The sequence below is a fragment of the Mirounga leonina genome, unplaced genomic scaffold (genome assembly GCF_011800145.1).
Source record: "Mirounga leonina isolate KUSES-001 unplaced genomic scaffold, KU_Mleo_1.0 Mir_153, whole genome shotgun sequence".
Lineage (NCBI taxonomy): Eukaryota > Metazoa > Chordata > Mammalia > Carnivora > Phocidae > Mirounga > Mirounga leonina.
The window spans coordinates 21,762,421-21,787,467 of NW_023270387.1; positions in this window are offsets into that span (position 1 = coordinate 21,762,421).

The following is a 25,047-nucleotide window of genomic DNA, read 5'->3' on the forward strand; positions in this document are numbered from 1 at the left end:
ATATAATCACGGTGCCTTCTTCCTAAGAGGGCTGTAATGATAAGAGATAACCGGCTGAGCTGCTTAGCTCAGTTCCTGAGCAGAGCCGAGGCTCACCAAGGGCAGGTACGCACATGGATGCGTGGGGCTCTCAGGGGTGTGTGTGGGGTATGTACGTACATGAGAGTGTGAGACGCACGCAGGCAGGCACGTGCGGCCTCCGTGGGGGAGGGGACATTTGATGGGGGCCTTCACGCTGGGGAGGATTTCGACACGGAGAGGGGCGGAGGGCCAAGGAAGGCAGAAGCTGAGCTGGGGGAAATGGTGAACAGGCCACTTGTGAAGATGAACCTGGGAAGCTAGCCTGGCGGGGAGGGCCTCAAGTGCCAGGCTCAGGAGGCTGGCTTATCTTTAGCGAAGGGACACAATTAGCATCAGTTTCTCTTTTGAAACATACAAACTGCTTTTTTTGGGGGCGGGGAGCAAGTCTTTTGACAAATATTTGTTGAATAAGTGACTGAGATGTTGAGCAGGGAACAACATTTCTGGAAAGTTCATCTGGTGGGATGCAGGCCAGAGAGGATGGAAAGGAGGCTGGAGGCAGGGAGGCCCGGGCTGTTGTAATATTCCAGGGGTGGGTGACAGGCTGTTGGGCTAGAGGGACAGGGGGAAGGTGACAGAAGCAGCACCATACCTTGGTGACACACTAGAGGGAAAGGTGTGAGAAGACGCAGAAACCTCAGTGTCCAGGGTGTGTATCTGGAACACTATTGGGGCCAATGGGGCCACTAAATGGGGCTGAGGAAAAGGACTCAGAGCCTCTCTTGACCTTCCAGACAAAGCCAGGGCTCCCTGTCCTATGACGGACCCATGGTACCAGCCATAGTGTTTGGTAGACGGTAAGAACTCCATAAACGTTACTCTTCTTACTATTATCTATGACACTTATGACCATGTCAACATTTCCAGTCTGTTCTTCCTGCTAGACTATAGGCTTTGGAGGCAGGTACCATGTTTTTCTTGTTGCCCACTGTGACCCCAACACCTAAAATCATGTCTGTCACATAGTAGACATTAAATAAAGGTTGAAAAAGTAACTGTGAACCGGTTTCCTATGGGAAGTAATTGAGTCTGTTCAAGACCTACTAGGTCGAGGTTATGGAATCCATCCTGGTGGAAATGTCCACCGGGCAGCTGAATACTCGGGCTAGAGCTTCCAGTTTCAAGAGGGAGACCCCTGGTGACCAGTGGGCACCTCTGTCATCCCTGACATTCACCCTGCCTCTGGCCATCCCCCGGAGAGGCTCTCAGGGATCCTCCCCCAACATCACCCTCCCACTTCCCAAGCCCCATATTCCTGGTTCCTCCACTAGAGACTCTTTGGATTTGAGTCATGGTGATATCTCTGTGATACAGGATGGCCTCTTTTGCCTAAAGAAAAGCACTCTGAAATTGTAGGCTTCCAACTGAAGCTTTGAAGAACACCCTATAGCAATTCAAAAGGACAAAAAAAAAAAAAGGGAGAGAGAGAGAAAGAGAGAGAAGCCTGAACAATTTCCTAGCTCATTAAAAACAGCATTTGGTTCACTTTTCAACATCTGAAAAAAGAGACAAAATGGAATTTTACAGTGTGGTCACATGAGTTGAGACCAGTGAAACATGACCAACGTCAGAAAAGAGAAAAGAAAAGGAAAGTAAACAAAACAAGACAAAACAGAACACCAGAGAACTGGTTGCCTTAGAGTAAATACTTGGTATCCTTGCTATGGTCATTCCCAGTGGTTCTTAGATTCTCCCCCCAAATCCCCAAGACCTGTATGAAAACAAGCTTACAAGGCTAAAACTGGAGATCAAGCAGATGAGAAAAAAGTATCCAGGTAGCCTCAGGTGGTCTAAGCACTGAGCTTCGCTGCCATGGGAGGCTGGAGTGAAAGCAGAGCCCACGGGGGCCCTCTGGATTCTTCCAGCCCCTCACTGCTTGACACAATGTGGGTTTTCTTGGCTTCACCACTCACCCCCATGATGCAGAGGTCGCTTGTATTTACAAGCAAAGAACCATCCAAAAGTTCTGGAGGCCAGGCCTGGTGTTGGGTGCTGATTTCGGTACCAGCCCCAGCCTTACTCCTGAAAGGGACAACAGCAGAGGCCACCAGGGCCAGCCAGAGTTCTGCTTGGCCTCTCTGTAACTCTTGATGCCCTCAGCCTCCCTGCCATTCCTGTAGGGTTTCCCGCTCTCCTCCTGGTCATAATTCTCCCTTGCTTTTCCTCGTCCCACTCCAGCCACTTTTTGTCAGGGTTCTTTGCGGTTTTGTCTTGTTCTACCCACCCTGTAAATGTTGCTGGTCCCTGAGATTAGGTCCTCAGAACTTTTCTCAAGTTTGCCTACATTCTCTCTTCATTGCACTTATTTGGCAATATTTTTAAAGACGCTCAGATGTGCCAGGCACCGTGCTGCATATCTGGGGATACGAACATGAATGATGGGTCCTTGCCCTTAATCAGCCTGTGGTTTAGTGGAGAAGCAGGTTCATAAAGCAGACATAACGTGGTGTTGATATGCTGTACAAGGTGTTACGGAGGTGCCGAGGAGGAAGTGATCCACTCTGCCTGGTGCATCGGGACTGACTTCACGCAGCAGGTAGTGATGCGTCAAGACTCACAAATTCGTATCTCTAGCCACGACCTAACTCCTGTCCTGTGAGCTCCACACTGGAGTTTCAAATGACTTAACAGATCTCTCCACTGGTGTATCCTGCAGCTACATCAAACTCAAGATTTTAAAAACCGAACTCTATCTTCCATGCATCACCATTACCAGCCACCTCGCCACCCAAGGGGGAACCTCTGAGCGATCTTGAACCTCTCTCTCTCCCTCACCCAAACACATCCCGAGGACTGTGTCTCTGTGAAAGTTCTGACCTGCCTCCTTCTATTTCACCATGATCAGACCCTTGTTATTTCTCATCTGGAGTATTTTGAGTATTGCAATTGCTTCCCAGGGCATTGGGCTCAATCCCCATTGTGCTTACGAATCACCCAGAGAGCTAATTACAAGCATATTTTCTAGACCCCTAGCCTGGGAGGCTGGCTCGCTGGGTCTGGGCAAGGGCCTCAGGTTGCTCCAAGGTGGGTGGTTCGCACGCACCACGGAGCTGTGCCATCTCTGCCTTCAGCCCTTGTCCTGCTTTCACGCGTCTGTGCTGCCACCAGGGTATATTCTGAAACACAGCCATGCTCATGACCTCTGTCCTTCTTCACGTGGCACTGACTGCCTTTCATAAAATGACCAGAAGCCTTGCAGCAGTGTAACTAACTTGCTTTCCTTCCCTCTCAATGAGCAGTTTGGCCTCCATGGCCTCTAAGTACTTTGCAGCTCTGGTGCACTGGATTCTAAAATCTCAAACCTCCTAGCCTGTCTGCTGGACGTAGAGCTTGGTGTGTGACTTCATCCCAGGCTAGCAGACCTCACCTCCCTACTCCATCCCGACAAGCAGGGACTCTCAGCAAGTCATACAATCATTCGACACTTTCGAGCGTCGTGAGGATTCACTCAAATAATGGCAGCAGAGCCCTTGGCTCAGTATCCAGCATGTTTCTAGACCTCGATCCTGAAAGCTTTATTATCTCACACCCTTCCCCGTTAGGCATTCCACACCCCAGTTACGCCGGACCACTTACTATTCCAGGATTAAGTCATGTAATCTCATTGTCCACAATCTGGATTGCCCCCCTTCAACTGGAAAACACCTATTCAACCTTCAAAGGCCTTCAGAGGGCTTTCTGCAGTTGCCACCGTGCTCACAAAGAAGGCTTCGGATATCCTCTGTTGGGGTATGAGTCCCTGGTATGACTGGGAGTACATCATCCTCAAGCTCCTCGAAACTAGCCGCTGTGTTATTGACCTTGGGACCTCCACACCTGGCAAAGTATCTGGCATGGGATAGGCACCCATTAAACATCGAGGGAAGGAATCAGTAGGGGTGAGGGAAGAGCTCTTTGCAGAGACTGAAGAAAGGACCCCTGCACCCCACTCTATGTGCTGCAGAGCAGTTCTTTGAAGAAGGTTCCCTGAGTGGCCTGAGATGCCTGTGGTCAGCTGGAAGCCTACGCTAGAGAGGGGCACTGCCCTCCTGACCTGTCCCTCTGGCCGCGGATGACTTTCTGCTCTCCTCTTTCTCAGTCTCCACCGGAACCATGCCTAGCACTGCGGCCCCTGTGAAGGGGTGCTCCGTTAATAACTGCCTCCCCTGTGATTGATTGATCTGCTCCTTGAATCTGGTGAGGTTGAGCTTTTAAGGCAAAAACAGCAAGTCACTGCAACGCTGGAACTGTTTTATGCCATTCCAGGTCTGGTGACTCCGGGGAGGCCCCGGGGACCCTCTCCTCCTGGGGCGAGATGCTGCCTCGGAACTTTCTGGCCTTCTGGGTATGCAGACAATCTCACGGTCTCACTGCCCACTTCCCCTCATTTCCTTTTCCGATAAGCTGCCCCGGCGTCCGTGGCAGAAGACAGTGTTAGCCCCAGGAAGCTGCAAAAGCAATAAAAGAGCTAAATGTTTTCTAGGTCACCGCCTGATCAAGTCCCCACTTAAACAATAATCTTGCCATTGCATCTGCAAAACCCCAGACTCAGGCCCCAAAAGGTTATTTCATCAATAATTCTTGAGCTTGCCTACGGGCAGAATTATTCCCAGCAGGCATTTCAGGCCATCTCTAAACAGGCTCTGTGGAGGAGAGGCTCCTGGTACTTAGGCAGGAGCCATTAATATTGCTGAAGGGAGAGGGTGGGGCAGGAAGGGCAGGAAGTGTGTGCTGTTGGGAGGGAAGTAGAAGATTCTTCCAGAAGGGGGTCGGGGTGGGGAGGCTGCGGCCGTTTGGCCCTTGGTTGGGCACCTGCCTTCGGACAAGAGAAGCTACTTATCATGTTCATAAATGTGGATTAAGCCCGGGGCAGGTGCACCATCCAACGTCACGATAAAAAGTCCCACGGACAAACCCAACCCTGCATGGGATCTCTGTGGAATCTGCAGCCTCTGGTCACTCATCCCCCGCTCCTCCGCTGGTGAAATGGGCTTCTTTGATTTACTCAGTGTATTTACCAAGCAATTTGCAAGAGCAAGTAATTACTCCTCAGTTCATTGAATCATAGGTGGGAGAGCCACTTAGGTCATCTTATTTGACCTCCATCTAGCCTTCCTGGGCTTCCTTGGACTTGTGTTCCTATTAGCATTTAATCTCCTCTGCCTCCAGTCCCTAGGCCTCGCGTGGAGCGCGGCCACCTCCCCTGGAGAGCCCGGGACCTGTGCCCAATTGCTTCTCTAAGCTCTGAGCTTTCTACTATTGTGCTTTCCATCTCCCGCACCACGCTGAGGGCCATTGCACCTTGTCCTCCCGGCTTTGGAGCCGGTGATTAATTCCCTTACTTCATTTATACTGTTTTCATGGAGGTATTTATAGACCATGATTGTGTTCCCTCGGAGCCAGATCTTTTCTCAACTATATAAATTTGGCTCTCTCGCTCTCTCCTGATACGACTTATCTTGCTAATCCCTAGAACATTTGTTGGTATTTATGCTTGGCTGGGATTTTCTACACCTTTGCTAAACGGCACCAACTACTAGCCTTGTGCGAGTAACCCATTCTTCGACATGCAATGGGAAAGGCTCATCGCCCCCCAGCCCCGCCAGTTTTCTCTGGGGGACACCAGGGGCTGAAAACCAGAAAGATGGTACAAGGGGAGAGGAGGTGAGTAGATGGTTCATAATTCTATTATAAGACCATCTCCAAAGGAAATAGGATCATTGTTCAAGTGACTTCTTCACCAAAGTACTGTTTCAATTCTGCCCCCTCTACCAAAAAGTCTTTCTTAAAAAAAAAGTCAACAATTATTTCCCCAAGAAGGAAATAAAAGAGAACTCCCAAACAGTCTTTACAGGGGAAGGGAGACAAATTAAGGGGGGTGGAATGAGAGAGATGGAAATCATTGTGATCATTTCCGTAACTCCACCCTTAATGTGCTCAGGCTGGCTGCTGAGGCTGGGAAGGAGTCCAGAATGATATTCATCAACTATCTGGGCCATATGAGACCCTAGAGATGTCAGTCTACCCTCATTTTCTACATGAGGAAACTGAGTCAGGGCTGTTTAGCAGAGTGTGAGCGCATTATGACGTCATGTGTCTTGGGTCCTAATGTCTACTCATCTGTTTGTGAGCTATCAGAAGTCCTTGATTAAACTTCCCAACTTTGGTAAGCCTCAGTTTCTCATCTGTAAAATGAAGGTTGTACTACCCACGTTGGGGCTTACTGTGGAGATTGAAAATAATGAATATAATCAATCAGTCCTTGGCGCACAGTAGGCACGGAATAAATGCGAATTGGTGCTAAGGCACAGAGCGGTGGAATGACCTGTTCAAAGTCACCCTGGTAACCCTGGGGCCAGAACTTGGGTGTTTTATTATCCAGCTCAGCACTTCCACTCTGGTGCCACCTTGTCAATATCTGCCCCAGCTGAACACACTCTTATTCCTTGAAGGTGCCATGAAAATGTTCTCTATTATGACACACTGTCTTTATCAGTGCTCGATGCTCAAATACATACAGGTTCAAAGTCCACACTGGAGCTTCAAGTGAGGTCAGCTAGTGAGAGGCCCTCCTATCCTATCCTCGTTGGAAACAAGGGCCCAGATCGGAGAGGTTTGGCTGAAAGAGCTTTAGGAATGTGGTATGAACTTGCCAGTGAATATAACAGCTAGGCCTTTGAGGGTCTACTGGGTTGGTCCAGAGTTACCAGCCCAAGCCAGAATGGAAGAAGTTCCATGGAACATTTTGCTGGGAAAGAACCAACCTGTATTGCCAAACACTCTGCTGGGTGATTGATTGATTTTTTAAAGACTTACTTATTTTGAGAGAGAGAGAGAGAAAGAGAGCACGCACATGCGAGCAAGCATGAGTGAGGGGAGGGGAAAAGGGACAGAGAAAGAATCCCAAACTGACTGCCTGCTGAGCGTGGAACTTGACGTGGGGCTTGATCTCATGTCCATGAGACCATGACCTGAGCCTTAACCGAATGGGATGCTTAACCAACTGAGCCACCCATGCGCCCCTCTGCTGGGTGATTTATAAACACTATCTAGTTTAACCTCCCTCTCCCCATACCAGGAAGTAGGTATAGTGTTTTTCATTTTCTAGATAAGGAAGAGGAGGCTCAGATACATCACAGGAGTTGTATAAGCAAGCAAATGGCAGTGTAAGAATTAGAACCCAGGTCCTTAGTGAGTGAGGCTTATCTCTTTCTATTTTCCTGAGTGTGCTAATAAAATACTCAGTGGCTATCACTCTAGAGACGGCTCTCATTTACATGGCGCCTATCTCTAAGGAGCTAAAAACATTTATAGATTTTTATAAATCCAATTAAGTTTGTTATCTTAATATGATCTTGTCTAGTTTCTCCACATGGAGGTGTATACATGTGATTTGGACAGGGAAATCAATTTGGATCATTTAGGCTAAATATATTTTATCTTCTGTCTATGCTGCAGACTTTACTAAAATATTGATGAACTTCCCCTTCATGTGGGCAGTGTAGACAAGCTGCCTGAATGCATTCTGTGGAACCACAGGACTCAGACAGGTTGACTCTCTACTCAGCTCATCCAATCCACTCCCTGGAACTGAATGCCCCAGGAAGCGAACCATCTTATTCTGAAAGGTCTTCAAGGACAACCTGCCTCAGTAAACCACCTCCTTGTCTAACAATTCTTCACAGTCAGAAAGTTTTTATACATAATCAGAATGTCTATTGCTTTGAGCAAACCACTTTTCCTTCTGTTCTATTCTTGCTGGCAATGGAGAACAGCTGGGAAGTTTTCAATATCTCTGTTATGAACTTGAAAGCTGGTTTAAAACACTCTTCAAGTCTCTCTTCCGCTGGCTAAATAAACTTGATTCGTTTAGTATTTGTCACAGAGAGAGACCATTTTCTACACAACCAGCCCTTTGATAAGAGAGTTACAATAATTTAGGAATGTGAGATCTTAGGGGGCAAGAGTGACCATTGGTTAAAAAGCTGTGCACAGTAATTATTACAATACCCACTGCAAGTGAATTCTCACCAAACATTTTCATTGAGTGAAAAAGAGAAAAGAAAGAACGAGAACTTAGTGCTAAATCCCAGTGTTTGTCTGAATATAATAAGAAAGCCAGAGAGGAGATAACTTGAAAGAATAAGGTGAAAGAGAATGAATAGAAAAAGAGAGACAAAAGCCCATACTTGTCAATTAGCATTTATCTGTAAGCCAATGTGGGCGAGTGCTACAGTCAGTCAGAATGGGAGCTTGAGAGCAAGAAAGAACTAGTTTCAAATCCCAGCTCTGCCTAGGCGGTGATCTGACCTTGAACAAGTTACTTCATATCTCCTTGTGGTTCAGTTTCTTCTTTTGCAATAAAGAAAAAAAGAAATCACTGAGTTGTGAAGACGGAAACGGATACTGTATTTAAACATTTCCCAGGCTCTCGGTAGGTATGCAAAACGTTGCAGCTCTTATTAATTTTCTTAAACCAAGTAGCTGGCTAGGGTCATAGCCATGTAACCAGTTATAGTCCTTAGGAGCCTCCTGGCTTTGGGATTCTGTAGATTCTTCTCCTAAGAACTGAAACAATTACAAATTGTCAGGATTAGTTAGGCATTTATGAGTCCAAGAGATCCTAGGTGCTAACTGGTTGGTGAGTTAATTATGTAGCTGTAGAATTAACATGATCATTACTGTGCTAATAATAATGATTGCATAATAGCATTACCCTTACAGAAGAATATGCCCACTGGGTGTTGTACCTGAAAACGGACACGGAACTATAGAACACTGAACGCTTTCAAGTTTAGGTACAAATTACAAACATCTATTGTGTAAAGTATCATCATTGTTCTAATGATTAATATTTCCCCTGCCCCCTCAAAGGTTCGCTTGTCAAAGGAATGCAAATTCCATTTCTTCTGACAAAGAAATCTAAAGCCATGGATTCTCCTAGCTCTACCCCTGAAGGAGAACTCTTTCAAAGGGGAGAGTATGAAAAAGAATAATTGGTTCTACATGTTTCCTTGTGGGTTTTAAGAGAAAATGGGGCTGGAATGGGCAGTGCTGGAGGTGGTGAGGAGATGTTGGTATAGATAAAACCCTTTCTTTCTCTAAAACATTCACCCTTTGTTGAGGAAAGTAGCAATGAATCTAGCTTTCTGTGCTCTTCCAGAGTCTCTTGTGATAATATTAAATTCTGTGTTAGCAGAAAAGCCTTGAAGTTTCCATGTGGCCAGTGGGTATGAAGGCTGTAGAAGAGATGTAAACCCTCCACCAAAGGTTCTGCCTTCCTCCAGTCAATAGGGACATGAGGGTTTAGGGACGTACATTAGTGGACTCAAGGAACAGTGTACATCCAATAAACCTGCTCTATAAAAGAAAGAAGAAAACAGGCAAAAAAAGTTCCCCGAGGTATAACATGTTGGTAAATGTTTGCTTGCCTACTGTCTACATCAGAGGAAGCCTCTCAAATTAAAGTGACCTAGCATCAGAGACCAAAGCATCACTCGCTGCCTCAGAGGGTTTGTGCCTTCTCTGGTTCTCAGCAAGCTAGACTTTCCAGAATAAGACAGAAAGGTCCGTTAGTTATGCCAGGGAGCCAAAAGCTCCATCCTGCACCACGGGACATAGGACCCCCTTCCCAGCTATCCATTCTTACAAAATAATGCTGGTAGCCTAAATCGTGTGTGTGTGTGGGGGGGGGGGGGAGTGCGGAGAAAGATAACTGAAAAAAAAAGGGAAATTTTGTTGTATGATCATTTTTAAAATAAAAGTAATTAAAAGATTACTGTGGGACATGAGTCTTCTCCCCACCTCTCCAGATGGAATGTCTACATTGATTCATTTACTCAGTAACAACTTGATTTTCTAATTTCTTGGACAGTATAGATCTAGTTCAGATTATATGAAGACCTACTGAGGAGGAACAAACTGGGAGCATAGCCCTGATAAAGCAGAGGGTTGTGAACCTGGGCACTGGATCTGAGCTCCTACCTCTCCTCCGAGTCCCCTGTATGAGGCTGGGTGAATCCCATCACCACCTGTCTCCTGGTCTATCAAATGGGAATTGTCACATCTGTTCCTCTCATGAGGCTCCATGCATTTTCATTACATGCTCGGAAATGATTAGATAGAAGGGTCCACAGATAGTATTAGTCTTAACTATAATGGTCTTAATAAATATTTAAGCTACCCAATAAGGGAGTACATGGTGTTGGAGGATTTGCTTGTGTTCTATTTAACGCTGGGACTGAGAAATGAGGGTAAGAGCCTACCTTGTCACTATTTATCTTTCTTAGTTAACAATATAAGATGTATGATGGCTGCTAAACAATTTGGTGGCAGAACATCATAAATGAAGTCTGTTTTCCCTGGAAACTGCATAACCATTTGAATTAATTTAATTTGAAATATCAAATTAAATTAAACTGTAGAATAATCCCCAAGGGAGAGCATATTTCATTTGCAATGTCTTTTGATAGAGTATTCCCTGCCAAAAGTTTTGCTTTGCATCTGGCTACAGATCTAAATTTATTGCATTAGCTTTGAGAAGACTTTTAATAGAAAGCAAGATTAAAAGAAAACTTGATGGGAAATAAAGATGTTCAGTGCTGAAAACAACATCTCCGGGACCTACCTCTCTAACTTTACCCTCTCTGTTTGTCTGTCTCTGGTCTTCAACTCAGACCACGTAGTCAGGCTGGCTGTTTACTTCGAGAGCTTTCTTTTGATAGTGCTGATAAACATGCACAGAACATTTCAGAAGGAGAGGGGCGAAGTCTACTCAGTTTATGGGCTATCCGGTAGGTAATGTCTTCACCAGATCCTGATGAAGGGGATCAACATCCCTTGAGAAGCAGAGCATGGGGATCAGAAATAAATGAAAAAAAATCCCCTTAAAAAGTCCTGGTGAGTCTGGGCATCCAGTGGTGTCAGGTGACCGTGCTGTGTTCTTCCTGAATTATCTCCCCCTTTTCAGTAGTCTCTCCTCTCAATGCAGTTCCCTATTAAAGGCTTTGGGTCTACAGGTTGGTAGGAGAGAGCCGCTGGTGAATCCAACAGTTTCCTAAAATATAGGTCACCTCAAATCACCACTTAGGAAATGACTGGTCTCTTTTTCCATGGCAAGACATTGAAGAAAATTGCACTGAGCAGCTGCCTAAAAGTTGATGCAGTGGGAATAATCTATATCTTCTTCCTAGTGAGCAAATACACAGTAGGAGAGGCAGATGTGAAGGAAAAGTGTTTGCTTGAAACAAACAAGCCTGGCCCTTTAAGGAAGGTTTGTGCCAAGTTTAAATTGGGCCCAAAGAACCCAGATAAGAGTGTCTTAATCAAATAATAATAATAAAAAAAAGCAGTAGGCTTTAATCTCCAGCACTTTAGTACCCTCCTAGTTTGTTTTAAATCTTGATTGGAAGAAATATCCTGACAAGAAAATGAGTAGTAAGTCAATAAACCTGTGGCCCAAAGATAGGGCCTTAAGTAACCAGAGGGAAAAAATTTTCTTCCAGCACCAGGCCCTGGCCGGCCCTCCTACAGCCACAACCATGGGCCTCAGGCACTCCCTCTTGGTCTCAGGTGCTGAGGTGGGTGGGGAAGTTCATTATGATTTTAGCCATGAAGCCCTGAAGTGCAGGTAATCATATTTAAAAAGATAAGGAACACGACAAGAAAAGAACCCAGCTTCATGAAGAAATTCTAATTTTCAGCAGTCACGGGTGGAAAAATCAATATGGCTCTCTGATGCAAAATGAGAACTCGGCTTGATAAAGCTCCCTCCTCTCCCTGCTCTCTTTAAAAGAGAAACACACCAGCAAGTTGAAAAGAAAAAAAAAAAAAAGGAGAGAGAGAGAACAAAAAAAAAAGCAAACCCAAACAAGACAAAAAACAGATGAGAAGAAAATGGTCTGCACAGGAAAAGGTCTACATAGTGACCCCGCCTCCCCAACCCCTGAACCCAACTCACAACCCCACCCCCTTTGCTCCAGAGCGTCCCCCTGGCAGCCCTTAATCCCAGTTCTCCCTGTCAACACGTCTCTCCCTGACAGCTTCAAGTAACTCTTCTCCACGCCACTTATTTGCAGTTTTTCCCACTCCCTCACTCCTACCCTGCAGGTGTCCTTGCCATCTGCCATTCGCAGAGAGACAGACAGACAGACAGATGGACGGACAGGGAGAGAGAGAGAGAGTGCTACTTCTCAGCCTTAATGACCCAGCCACCCAATCTGGGAGCCTCACTGAGGAATATTACATAGCATTCAGTTGTCATCTTGATACATATTAAAAAAAAAGTTTCGTTTATGGACTAGCAATGGAATTGGGGATCTTTTATACTCTATCATAAATTTAGGGTAGCAGTTTTAGACATATCAGGAGATTTCTGTTTTAATCACCGATTATGTCTTTGGCCAATAAAGCTCATATTGTTAACATTAATATATACATATTTATAGCTCGATGGAGCTAGACATCATTAAGGAGAAATGTTCATAATAATAATGATGGTAATCATTCAAAATAAGATTCCCTTGATGTCCTCCAGCAGCCTACACCACCCCAACTCTGCTATGTAAACTATGTGCTGCTGAGATGTTATTGTGCCCACCCCATAGTTAAATGTACACCCTCTGAAATGGTCTGTCAAATGCAATAAATGGTCGACAGAAGGACAGTGGACATCTGAACTATTCTGTATTCTAAAAACCGTGTTCTAAAAACTCCAGTTTGGGAGGATCAGGTCAACAGCTGACCGAGACCAGGCCAGATGTAGCATGGGTCCAGGCCCACGGAACACCACTGGCATTATCTCGCATCCCTGGAAGAGAGTGGAACCATCTGTCGCGTTGGCTTCAGCAGTTTAAATACAACAGTCTCCCCAAGGAGGAGGGGGCTGCAGCTCTGTAGGTGGCAGGGGAGAGAAAAACAAAAATAAAACCTTTCCTCTGGGTCAGTCTGACATCTGCCTTCCGTTCCACCTCCAGTCCCGATGAGCCTGTGTAGCTTTCCTGTTCCTTGGGGCCGTGTACACTCTGAATTCGGTTTGGAGTATATCCACAAGTGCCTGCCGAATTCGCTGGTGGCATCCTGTGTTTTCTCTCCCCAGTTGGGTTCTGAGCTTCTCAAGGTGCAGGCTACCCCCTCCTTTGACTCCTACCCTGCCTAAGCAGTTCTGGGCAGGTGCTCACTGAAAGAAGGGATCAAAGAACACATCTTCCAGAGCCTTCTGGCAGGGAAAGTCAGCAGTCCTGTGCAGGAGCTGCCTTGGGACTGGAAGTCTGTTTCCTGAGGGTGTCACCTGTACTCAAAGCATTGGCTACAAAGAGTGTCTGGCCAGATGCAGCTACAGAGACGCAGGGGGCCGTCTCCCCAGAAATGCAGCTCTAATTCTCACATTTTTATATGCCATGTTACACACATCATTTCTGAACCTCTCAGAAGCCCATGCATTTCTGAGCACTGGCAATCAAGCATAAAGTTCTGGGGCAAGCTGTGAAATTTCTGAAATGAAAATCAATTCCATCTCCAGTTCGTGGAGACTAATGTGGCATTTACAACATAAACAATCACTTCTGTTAGGGAGGAAAATTAAAAGCTGTGTTACATAAAGGCACAATGTTTAAAGTTCTGGTGGAAATGGACACTTGGCTTTGAGATGATTACAAAGGAATTGGAAAAAGGAAGGAAAAAAAAAAAGAAAAAAAGAAAAGGAACACAAAGGAAAGAAAAGGACAGCTCCAACAATTTAGAAGTGTAACACAAATTTGCTATGACCGAAGCCACAGGCCTCAGCTCAGACCCCTAGGGGAATAAAGAAAAACCTCGGGGATTTCCTAAGTAACGTGGGGAAGGTGTTTCAAGGGCTCATGAAAGTCACGTTCATGTCCTTTCCCTCTGGTGTTAGAAGACACAGGAGTCTTCCCGTGGGAACAGGCTCAAGCTTCACATGATGGGCAGTGAGTCCTGTGGTCCTTGGGTGCCTTCAAACCTCGATCTGGTGATACTTCATTACATCAACCTTAGTCTCCCTGTTCTTATAATAGAATCTCATGGGTTTCTGTGTGCAAAATCTCCAAGTTTCTAAGATGAAATAAAAAAGGAGGGGGGGGGGGGAGAAGAGACTACTGGAAATTTTTAAAAAATAGCCTGGAATTAAGCTTGGCTTTGTCACTAGCTAACTAAGGAACTCAAGGCAAGGATCCTAATCTCTGAAGACTCGGTTTCCTCATCTAATAAATTGGGAAGTTCGACCACGTGATCTCTGAAGGAGATTGGCTCTAAAATTTTATATCTCTCTCATTCTGCGTTGGACTACAAACAACCATGCTGTTGGCCTCATTTGCATGGGTGGTGGAGAAAGATATAAGCTGTTGCCAATCAGGAGGTGCTCATTTGCATGATGGCTGTGATTCACTAATTAGCCAGAAAGACTTCCAGTACAGTCTTACAGGAAGGCACCAGGGTTCCCGCTGTGAAATTATTTAACCGGGCTCCTGGTTTTGGCTATTAAGACTCTCAAAGTACTAGCCAGTAACTAACTGACTTCTCTATAAGGCCGCCCAGGCAATTAAGAACATTAGCATAAAGAAATCTTTCTCAATTAGCTATTTTTAGAGTGGGCTGGAAATGCTGTCTTGCAGTCTTCTGAAGATTTTTATCACAGTATTACACTTGTTATATTACCAACGTCACATGTATATTTTCATTGTTTTTGTTCCGCGTCAAATAATTTGTAGTAATACTATTTTGAGGGGTAGTAAACCCCTCACTCTTCACACCACCTCAAGAGAAGTCAGATACATGTCTGATAAAGACAGCCTTTGTTGATTCTAATGCGAACACGAGAGAACCCAGGCTATGTATGGTTTGTATACATATTTCAGCCAATCATCCCATCAGACAGCTTGATTTGCCTTGATCAGAGAAGCAATTTGTTAGATATGCCCCCCCCCCAAAGTGCTAATCACCTTTTCGAGGTAGAAGATAGATGGGAAACACTGCACAAATTGCTTGCCATCGCCCCAAAATGCTAATCACTTACGAACATCTAAATTATGACTTGAGACCTTGCATGATAAGGTAAGAAAACAGTGTCTCTGCATACAGAACTATTATTTACCAGTGTCAAAAATAACGATCACATTTGCATAACTGTGGGGCTAGATGACAATTTCTCCCTCAAAACTGCTTCTGTGGCAAAAAAGCTTTGACTGATAGGAAGTGTGGCGTGTTGTTATTTTTTTAACCCTTACAAGATGGAGTGGAACCCTTTAGAGTGAGATGTTTGAGCACTGGTTTGGAACACAGGAGCTACGCAAGAAAACAAAAGTGCTTCTTTGATTATATTCACTTTGGGTACATCGGGTGTCATCTTGTGTAAGCCAGTGGCCTCCAAAGTGGGTTGTGGGCACCACAGGAAGTCATTTGACCCTTTGGGGTGCAGGAAGAAAGTATTTTCTCTCTTAATTCCTTATTGCCTATTTTGCAGAAATGGTTTTTTTAATGCCTATAATACACTAGGACTGGAATACACGGATATAACTCACATAGAAATGCATACATTCTGGGTGACTGCTGAAACTTTTTGTTGATGGAGGTTAGTGATAAAAGAAAAATCTTTGGCAATCATTAGCAAACAACACATATTGTGCTGGCCAGGAGGATGACCTGCTGTTAAAGAGAATTTTCTAGAATGAAGAGCTCATTAGCTCTATCTATAAAAATACTGCCAGAGATGATACTTCTGTATCATAAAGAAGCCAGACTATAAGCATTGGACATAAATATATCTAACGTTTCATATATCTTTCTATTCAGACAATAAAGGAAGATGTTTTTCTGAAAAGCTACAGTTATCCATAGAGTCTCTCCAAGTGAAGGATCAGAAATTCTGTTCTCTTTGGGGGTAGGGCGATACATCCAGAGTAAGATAGGATGAGGTGTTTTCAGAGACGAACGGCCAAGATGGGAAAGTATTGGGAAGTAATACCAGATAAGTTAGCCCAAACATAGGCCTAGAATCCATAGGCACCCCACGCCCACCCCCAGACTCCCTATGTAGACAGACCTCGGAGATTTCCCATGCAACTGATTTTTATCTAGTATTGCTCTCCTTATCCCCATTAGCCTTTTGCTCTTGCTCCCCATTCATTGAATCACAAATGTTTACTGGGTGTTTAAGATGTGCCAGATATGGTCTTGACAAGCTTGAGATTCTCTTTTCCTCCCTACTCTCTCTGTCTGGGGTCAGCCGCAGGTCTCCATGCTGGAATTTTGGGAGGCTGCCAACTCGTGGCTCCCATTTATTGTTCATTGCCCCCCTACTGAGAAGCCTGGATCATCAAATTGGGTTCAGACAGAGCTCTAACAGCAGGAGGAGAGGTGAGACCTCTCATCGAGAGTGGGAGCTTTCTCTGACCACCCTACCAGCCTCGACCTCCCTTCTTCCTGGTAGCTGGTTCTTTCAGAGTGTTATATTCTATTGTGTTCTTAACAGTCTGCATTTCTATGGACCATCAGCAACTATCTCATTCATTTTCAAGAACCTCTTTCTTCTTTGGTCTTGAGCTTGATGCCAGAATGCCTTAAAGAAGCACCTATGAATCCATGCTTGTTCTCACTGAGCTTATACTATGGTTGGAAGAATTCGTGCTACATAGGAGCACCAGCACATAGCAGGACATGGGTAAGTGCTAGAGGTCTATTCAGATCTGCTAGGAATTAGGAGGCCATTATGAAATACTAGAAAAAGTCTAGGACTTGAGGGGACGCCTGGGGGGCTCAGTTGGTTAAGCGGCTGCCTTCGGCTCAGGTCATGATCCCAGGGTCCTGGGATCGAGCCCCACATCGGGTTCCCTGCTCAGTGGGGAGTCTGCTTCTCCCTCTCCTTCTGCCTCTCCTCCCCCCCGCCCACCTCCGGTCATGTGCTCTAAATAAATAAATAAATAAATAAAATCTTAAAAAAAAAAAAAAGTCTAGGATTTGAAGCCAGATGCCATGCTTCTGGTCTTGGTTCCATCACTCACTAGTGCTATGGCCTTGGGCAAACTTCCTCTATCTCTGAGTCTCAGTGTCCTTATCAATAGAATAGGAATGATAACACCTATTTTTTTTTTTAAAGACTTTGTTTATTTATTTGACGAGAGACACAGCGTGAGAGGGAACATAAGCAGGGGGAGTGGGAGAGGGAGAAGCAGGCCTCCTGTGGAGCAGGGAGCCCGAAGCAGGGCTCAATCCCAGGACCCTGGGATCATGACCTGAGCCGAAAGCAGATGCTTAACGACTGAGCCACCCAGGCGCCACCAATGATTAACACCTATTGGCAGGATTGTCTTGAGGATTCAGAGAAACAGTGGGTGTGGACATGCCTTATAAGCTGGAAAGTGCTATACACACTTCAGGAATTACTGTTAAAGGAGGCTGATCAGTCTGGTTCGGGGTAAGAAAGGCTCTATTCTCTTGTCCATTTCCACACTCTAGGACCAATACTGTTAACTATAATTGGAAGTGAGAAGCTGAAGGTCACTTGCTCTACCCATTCCTTGATGCTGGACCACGGGAGACACAGGGATGGGCATGGAAGGGGCCCACTTCCTCCAACCCATCCCTTCTTCTGCAGTGTTGGCTAGGGTTTGGAATCCCTGTCCTGACCAGTTGGAAAAGGAATGGAAGCTCTGGGCAATGATGGGGCTGACAGGAGCTTGCGGCCATGCAGGGCCCAAAGGAAGAGGGATGGTAATCAGATTGTCAGGCCCCTGAGCTCTTCCCAGGCAAAGGCTATTGACAGACCTTCCAGGAGGATCACTGGAGGAGACAGTGGAGGATCATCCTTCAGGACATTTTGACGCATGGAGGCCTGTGGTTTATGGTGACTTGCCTGTAGATCAACCGCAGAGGGCAGTGTCTAGAGTCCATTTTTCCTACCTCCTCCTGGGAGCAAAACAACCCCAGTCCCACCCCCTGCTCCACTGTCCTTCAATGGGAGGTTAGCAGTAAATGCCCTGAGGTGTCAAGATTAGTAAATAGGAAGAGATTTAGAAAGTAAATGTAAGCCTAACTCACAGAGCAGATTATTTGGTTATACTGTTATTATTTTGGGACATAATTGCTCTCAATGTGGACTAATCCTGTAGAAATGTAATTACCGGGTAGTTTCTGTGTATCACTAGATCTTATGAGGTAGACCAGTGGGCTCCCCACTCAGCCCCTGGGGGCTTGAGCAGAGTTATCATCTGCACTATTTCTTTTTGGTTTTATCTTCATTACTATAAAATCTCTTGGGAAGCCTCCCCAGGAGGGAGCTCCCCGCTTTCAATCTCATTTTCTGATCTGCCGTTCTGAATTTCCCATAACTGAATTTCGTCTGGGTCTCCTGGTGGTTCATCTTGGCTTGCTCACCTTTCATTTCGTGGCTCCCCTGGTGAGTGCTATGTCCTGCAGCAGGACCCCTTGGCTGGGGCATGGGGTTGCGCTGGCTTGCCGAAGCAGATGGGCAACATTCATTAGAAACAGTGTCCACCGAGACAAAAGTTACCAGCTGTGTTTTATTGTCCATTCTCCCACTCTTCTTTAGCTACTAGCAAAGGATGCTCTGAATATGAGAAAATATGGCCGCCTAGAATAAGCCCCACATTTCCTAGCCTCCCTTGCAGCTATGTGATCAAGTCCTGGCCAATGGCTCTGAGCAGAAGGGATGTGCACAAATTCTGGACTAGGCCCCTGAAAGAAAGAGACAAATGCTTCCTTTCTGTGTGTCCTCTTTCCATTGACGGAAATCTGGGCATGACAGTGGGAGCGGGCGCAATCGCTGTGGACCAGAGCTGGGAGTCATGCTCTATTACCCACTTGCTGACTGCCTGTGACAGAGAAATGAACTCTCACTTTGGTTTGTAAGATTAAGCTGGGCCTTTGTCACATGACCTGACTGGAGACCTTTGCTATGGCGATCGTCAGTGGAGGGTCCGGGAGTGGAGACTCCTGTCATGTTCTCTTTCATCAACCTGCTCAGCAGGCTCTCCTTGGCCAAAAGTCAAGTAGGAGCAGTGACGAAATGCCATGGAGGTTGGGGTCATCTTGCAACAGACCCATGCTTGGCCCTGAATTTCTGCTCTGTTTCTTTGTTTTTTTGGTTGTGGCTGATAGCGCTGGAGATATTCTCTCAGAGGCCACTCCTACTCAGGGCTCCTGGGATTCAAGTTTGAAAGTGTGACAGGGGCAGGAGCCCAGGAGGACCAGCCCAGCTTCCACACACCTTCCTCTTAACGTGCGACAGAGAGGAAAGAGGGCCGGGCTGGGTCAAGAGCTGATTCCAGCTCTGCCATGCTCCAGCTCTGTCATCTTGCACAACTCCCCTCCTCCTGGCGCTAAGGGAGCGAGTCAGGCCAGATGATTTCTGGAATTCCTGCCAACTTCAGCATGCCAGAAAGTGACTATTCCGCCACCTGCCTGGTGACTGCCGTGTCATCCTCAGTACATGAAGCAAATAACCTCAGGAATGTCCCTGTCTGAGCTCAGGTCTCAGCAGCTCCTCTCCCTTCTCGTCTTTTGCTCTGCATTGAACAGAGCCTGGTGTAGGGGAAGGAGGAGAGAGCAGGAGGTGGAGAGGGCGAGGGGCATCATCGAAGTGACAGATGATGGGGTCCTTCTCTTGAGGAGTCTAGTCCCTCTAGAGCCACAGCGCCCGTGGAATAGCCTCGTAAGTTACCTAAGAAAGGTGTCCCTGTTGAGAGACCAAAGCACGGGTGGGGTTTGGCAGGAGGTGAGTGAGCCACGAAGCCTGCTCCCCCTCATTCCTGCTGTCTGACCCTGAGTGAGTTTCCAAGCGTTCGATCCTCAGTCTCCTCACTTGTAAAGTCCGGCTAATAGAAACACCCCCTCACATGCGCAAATGTGGGGATGGAACGTGCTAACGGGCACAGCGCACAGAGGTGTGAGTGGATTCTAGTGCCCTCTGCCTTTTCTACCTGATTACATTTCCCACTTAGTTTCCAGCAGATCTTCCCACTGCCTTGCCTTCTGCCTCTTGAACCTTTTCTCTCTTTTCCCGTATCTTCCTCCCTGCCCCCCTGCTGCCCCATCCCCGCTCCAGTAAAGCTCTCCCATCATCCCGCCTTAGAGAGGCAAGGTGGGGTGATCCAGATGCCCAGTGATATTTCAGAAGCTTTAATTAAAGGGAAGATTATGCATGCCATTTGAGTTTTAAAAGGGATTCAGATCAGAATGAATAAAATGCTAACTTTCCCCCTGTCTAACCCACTCACCCACATACCCTGGGGCAAAATGAAGCATAACTCAGTTTCTCCACAAAAGGCATCAGACAGCAGGTCATTCTGGTCAACAGGCCGACAGCAGTGCCCCCAGCCTTGGCGAATATCGGTTCTGTCGTGCGTCATGCCTCTCACCCTCTCTTTCCTAGCTAGATGTATATAGGAGAAGATGATTGCATTGTGCTGTGCTCTGCTCAAATAAAACCTACAGAGATCTGTCCTTCCAACGGTGGGGGTGGGGGGGTGGGGGGTGGGAGTGGGGACTCAGGGCCATGTCACTCTCTGCAGAGACACTTCTCCAGAGGCACCAAGGACCTTCTTCTTTCCTATCCAGCTCTGATGCCCACCTCCTTCTTCGTGACCCCCCACTGCCTCACGAGGTTCCTCAGCCCTCAGGGAGCCAATGACAACTGGATCTCAACCCTTAAAACAATTCTCCACTCGCTCTAGGAGTCTCAGTTTATGTGATCCTTCATCACTTCTCTGCTCTCTGGGAAGGTAGACCCTGCACGTGGGCTTTATCATTCACACACGAGTGAACATACTACTCAGCTGCTTTGGGCTTGTGCTGTCAGCCTCTGGGGCCCCATCCACACATGTGGCAACTTCCGTGGTCCTACATCAGTCTCAAAGGGGTAGCTCCTCTTTAGACAGGACCTTGGGTCCAAAGCCCCACACTCCTAACCTGGGTCCTCTTCCATGAGCTATCCAAATGTCATTTGCCTCCATGTCTCAGCTCTCTTTGTCAAGCCCAAGAGTGCCTTGCTATAGTGTGAATTCAAAGGGACAAACAGTATACAAAGTAAAGGAAAGCAAAAGGTATCAGCTTGGAGACAGCTCAAGGGGGAAAATCATGGCCTTTCCAGAGATAAAAGAAGGAAGCCATTCCTTAAAGGTCAGAGGATGATAAAAGTATCTAGAATGCTCAAAACTGCTGTGGCCACAGATTGGTAACTGAGAAGCCCCTGACAGTCCCCAAATACCCCTGGCCCAACCATATCCCACGGTTTTGCAAACTCTTTTTAGTGACTAGGTGTCAGTTTTCCCATCTGTAAAATGGGAGACCATGACAAGGGACAACCTTGCGGGGCTGCCCTAAGGAGAACTGTTTTCAGGCTCATCTACAGATTTATCTACTTGCTCCAATCCCACAAAGCAAAGCCTCTGTGCCCTTCCCCACTCTCGTCCTGGCATTTCTCTGCTCCAGGGAGGCTCCCAACTGCAGGCAGCGCAGAGTAGAGCAAAGACCCCATGCCAACCCTGCTCAAGTCCTCCTGAGGACCAGGAACGGCATCAAAATGAGCAAGCCCACAGCCGCAGCTGCTCAGCTGGCCCTCACGGAGCACATGGCTTCCTGATCAGAGGTGTGGGTAGCACTGCATCTCCGTGGGGTTGTGGCTCCGCATTTAGCTATGGAATCAACAATGTTCTGATAATTGCCGGGTCACCACTGTTTACTTCTGCAGTTACTTTCATGTAAGAAAACCCTTTTCCTTGGGGCTCTGGGAAGAGGGCACTCTTACAATTTTCTTCACTGTCTCCCTCTAATGAGGTCCAAGTTCAGGCAAAGGGAGTCAGGCAGTTTTAGAAGGAGTGACACGACAACAAATTTGACCTCGGCTGGGATGGTTAAACATAACTCTCTCCTCAGGGTGATGAATTATTTCTGGATCCTGTAGCCTGGCTGAAATGTGAGAAAGTGAATAGAGCTGGGTACTCCAACAAGGTTTACGTTAACCATTTCTTTTCCCAGTTAAATCTTTTTTTTTTTTTTTTTTTTAATTTGCTCCCTGAATACGGAAGCATTCCTCTGGCCAAGCCCCCAAATCCAGTGCTCTATAGTTTCCATTTTATAGATTTTTAAAAATATTTGTTTATTTATTTGAGAGAGAGAGAGGGATATCGGAGGGGGGGGCAGAGGGAGAGAATCTCAAGTAGATTCCCCGCTGAGCGTGGAGGCCGACACTGGGCTCGATCTCACAATCCTGAGGTCATGGCCTGAGCCGAAGTCAAGAGTTGGATGCTCAACCGACTGAGCCACCCAGACACCCCTATAATTTCCCTTTTAACATTATGTTACAGAATCCATTGCCAACAATCTGAGATCGGCCACACTAGAAGGCTGTTCTCAGCCGAGTCAATTCACCTCTTTGTTTTGCTGTTTACTTCCAATTCCCATATCCCAGCCCTCCAGGGGTGGCATCTAGTATCATTTCATCCCTAATGTTGTGAGTGGGTTAAAAGGATCATGTCTTAGAATGCCTAAACTAACTGGAGCCTCTCCCCCTCCGCCCCCCATCTTCCTGGCCCTCGGTTGGCTGAGAACAGTAGGAACCCATAACAGACAGCGTGTCATCCATTGCTGACAGCCTCAGCGCTATAATATGGGCCTGCCAAACCCATTACAGTAATGACAGCATTGCAGAATTAGAACACTCACTCCTACATAGAGAAGGAAAAAAAAAATGGGGGAGAGAGGGGGCAGGGCTGGAACCTTGTGCTACTTTGCGTTCCTCCTCTTTTTTCCTCCTGGGATGTGGCATTATTCCTCTTTCATTTTCGTTTAGTCCATGAGAAAGATGAGCAAGCCTGCCACCGTGCATCCACGAACCAGTACGTGTGTCTACGGGGAAGGGGATGGAGTCACTGGGGTCTTGGGGAACCGTCCAAGAGATTATTGTGCCTCGTGGTGAAACTTGCAGTACCATTCCATTATCGTTTCCCCAAACAGGGCACGCTCACGGACGTGCTTTGCTGGGGCTTTTGTAATCTCAACAGGCACTTATGGAATTAACTTTCTGCCTTGGGCAGGGGGAGGGGGGTGCGGCAAAATTTAATGATCATCTCTCTGACTGGGGATCATAAAGTGCTGTTGATAATTATGATAATTAAAGTGATTTGCTTACAGTAATTAGTCCCTAGGACTCCATTGTGGAGGTAGGAGAGAGGGCGTGTTCCATCTGTCATGTGGGCAAACTGAGGCACAGAGAGCTGGGGTCAAAGACAGAGCACTGGTCCTGTCCGGCCACAGGAGACTGCTCCAGGTGCATAGACTGAGGGCTAGGTATGGAGGAGGGGGTGCCGAAGTGGCAGCTTCTGGGGTAAGGTGGATGGACATTCAGCAAGAGATACAGGGGACTGGTTTCATGCAACAAAGAGATGTGTCCTGCCCCGAGGCTCCTGGAGCTCCTGCTGCGTGTGGATGTTTAGGAACAATGCTGGAAGCATATCGGTGGAAATGCTGGGTTTCCCAGGGGTATCAGGTTCAAGTGGGGAGACAGAGGGACCGGTGATATACAGTAGGACACGGGAAGAGACAGCAAGCCTAGGAATCAGCTTCCCTCTCTAAGCTTTATCTCCTAGGCACCCAGCCCAAGGGTCAAACAACCTCTTGGAAAGGCCAAGGGCGTGTCCTACCAAATCTGACGGGAGAGGCCTGGTGACACGCTCGGGGCAAGAGGCAGCCATGCCATTAGCGATCAGGCCCCAGTGACCTGAGGGAGCCCCGCTGAGCTCTTGGTTCCGTTGTGGCCCCTGAGACTGCTTCTGGGACAGACATTCCCAGGGACCGCTGAAGCCAGGAATGTGGGCAGACAACTGACTGCAGGGCAGCAAGGAATGATGGAAGGGGTCCTGAGCCTTAGGTCTGAACCCCGGCCCCACTGCTCATCTAGGTTGCTTGTTCTTTATAAGCACTGGTTTGTCCATGAATGGGGAGAGTAACACACATGGCTCAGAGCAGCTGTGGGAACGAGTACATGAAGCACCTAGCCCAGTGCCCAGACATCGTGGTATCGAAGTGCTGGGACATGTTCGTTTTTTTATTTTTTTTAAACCATTCAACCTAATTATATATATATATACACACACACATATGTATATATGTATATATACACACATGTATATGTATATACATAAATATAAATTTTATATTCATGTATAATTGACATAAAGCTTTATATTAGTTTCAGGTGCACAATAGAATGATTCAATATTTGTGTACATAGTGAAATGATCACCACAATTAAGTCTTAACCTTCATCACCATATTTAGTTACAATGTTTTTTCTTGTAACGAGAACTTTTAAGATCTACTCTCTTAGCATATACAAATATACAATACAGTATTATTCATTATAGTCACCATACTATACATAACACCCCCGGGACTTATTTATTTTATAACTGGAACTTTGTACCTTTTGACGTCCTCCACACATTTTGTGTCTCTTACCCCACCTCCAACAAGCAACCACCAAATCCGTTTTCTGTATCTAGGAGTCTGGCTTTTTAAATTTCTTTATTTTTTTTTTCTTAAGATTCCACATATAAGTGAGATCATATGGTATTAGTCTTTCTTTGTCAGACTTATTTCATTTAGCATAATGTCCTCAAGGAGCAATGGCAGAATTTCCTTTTCTTAAGGCTAAGTAGTATTCCACTGCACACAGACACCACATCGTCTTTATCTATTCATCCATCTATGGACACTTAGGTAGCTTCCATGTCTTGACTATTGTAAATGTTGTAATGAACATAGACATGCATACATTTTTCAAGTTACTTCTCATTTCTTTAGAATGAGTACTCTGAAGTGGTTTTGCTGGATCATGTTTCAAATAATTTGATTTTTAATTTTTTGAGGGGTGTCCATATTTTTTCCATAGTGGCAGCACCACTATCCATCCCCACCCACCATGCACAAGGGTTCCCTTTTCTCCACATCCTCACC